The sequence below is a fragment of the Penaeus vannamei genome, chromosome 27, assembly GCF_042767895.1.
Source record: "Penaeus vannamei isolate JL-2024 chromosome 27, ASM4276789v1, whole genome shotgun sequence".
Lineage (NCBI taxonomy): Eukaryota > Metazoa > Arthropoda > Malacostraca > Decapoda > Penaeidae > Penaeus > Penaeus vannamei.
In genome coordinates this window covers 32,304,364-32,306,863 of record NC_091575.1, presented here as the reverse complement: position 1 = coordinate 32,306,863, position 2,500 = coordinate 32,304,364, and positions in this window count along the sequence as shown.

The following is a 2,500-nucleotide window of genomic DNA, read 5'->3' as shown; positions in this document are numbered from 1 at the left end:
ACCCTAATGCTATGTGTCCGGATGAGGGCCGTTCAAGGAACACAATTCACGGGGGTCGTATTAGGCTGACCGGACACTCTCACGCAACTGCTGGGAGGAATTTTTTTATTGAACGGATTGTTATTGTTATTAATAATTCCATTTTCATTTTCTTTGGCATTATCATCGTAATGACGATAGTGATTATTATTGTTATTATTAATGTAATTATAATTATTTTTGATATTATTTTTAGCATAATCATCATTACTATCATCATAATCATTATTATTATTACTATTTTCATTATCATTATACTATTACAATAATAATAATAATAATAATAATAATAATAATAATAATAACAACAATAACAACAATAATAATAACAATAACAACAACAATAACAATAATAACAATAAAAAACAACCACCCTCCCCATTACATCTTCTTCGTCTCTCGATGACACATAGCGCCCCCTGGACCCCAATGACCCTAATGCTATGTGTCCGGATGAGGGCCGTTCAAGGAACACAATTCACGGGGGTCGTATTAGGCTGACCGGACACGCTCACGCAACTGCTAGGAGGAATTCTTTTATTGAACGGATTGTTGTTGTTATTAATAATGTCATTTTCATTTTCTTTAGCATTATCATCGTAATGACGATAGTGATTATTATTGTTATTATTAATGTAATTATAATTATTATTGATATTATATTTAGTATAATTATCATTGCTATCATCATTATCATTATTATTATTACTATTTTCATTATCATTATACTATTACAATAATAATAATAATAATAATAATAATAATAATAACAATAACAACAACAACAATAACATCAACAACAACAACAACAACAACAATAAAAAACAACCACACCCCCATTACATCTTCTTCGTCTCTCGATGACACATAGCGCCCCCTGGACCCCAATGACCCTAATGCTATGTGTCCGGATGAGGGCCGTTCAAGGAACACAATTCACGGGGGTCGTATTAGGCTGACCGGACACGCTCACGCAACTGCTAGGAGGAATTTTTTTATTGAACGGATTGTTGTTGTTATTAACATTGCCATTATCATTTTCTTTAGCATTATCATCGTAATGACGATAGTGATTAGTATTGCTATTATGAATGTAATCATTATGATTATTATTGTTATTATTAATGTAATCAATATGATTATTATTGATATTATCTTTAGTATAATTATCATTACTATCATCATTATCATTATTATTATTACTATTTTCATTATCATTATACTATTACAATAATAATAATAATAATATTAATAATAATAATAATAATAATAATAATAATAATAATAATAATAACAATAACAACAATAATAATAACAATAACAACAACAACAACAACAACACCAATAAAAACAACCACACTCCCCATTACATCTTCTTCGTCTCTCGATGACACATAGCGCCCCCTGGACCCCAATGACCCTAATGCTATGTGTCCGGATGAGGGCCGTTCAAGGAACACAATTCACGGGGGTCGTATTAGGCTGACCGGACAAGCGCTCACGCAACTGCTAGGAGGAATTTTTTATTGAACGGATTGTTGTTGTTATTAGCATTGCCATTATCATTCTCTTTAGCATTATCATCGTAATGACGATAGTGATTATTATTGTTATTATTAATGTAATTATAATTATTTTTGATATTATATTTAGTATAATTATCATTACTATCATCATTACTATCATAAGTATTACTATTTTCATTATCATTATACTATTACAATAATAATAATAATAATAATAATAACAATAACAACAATAATAACAATAACAATAACAATAACAACAACAACAACAATAAAAACAACCACACTCCCCATTACATCTTCTTCGTCTCTCGATGACACACAGCGCCCCCTGGACCCCAATGACCCTAATGCTATGTGTCCGGATGAGGGCCGTTCAAGGAACACAATTCACGGGGGTCGTATTAGGCTGACCGGACACGCTCACGCAACTGCTAGGAGGAATTTTTTATTGAACGGATTGTTGTTGTTATTAATAATTCCATTATCATTTTCTTTGGCATTATCATCGTAATGACGATAGTGATTATTATTGTTATTATTAATGTAATTATAATTATTATTGATATTATATTTAGTATAATTATCATTACTATCATCATTATCTTCATCATTATTATTATCATTACTAGTTTCATTATCATTATACTATTACAATAATCATTATTTTCAAACAGCGTAACATATAAACTAAACTGAAACCACAACCGCAATAATATAAGAAAACCGAATTTATCATTAATATAAAACATCTTTCATCACAAAAAAATAATCCTAAAAAAATTAATTAAAAAATGATCCTCAAAAAATTAAATAAAAATGAATAACAAAAATACCCCCCAAAACAATACCATACAAACATACACCAAAATTATAAACACCACAATTAGGAAAAAAAATGATGCCATACCAACAACAACAATAAACCTATCCTT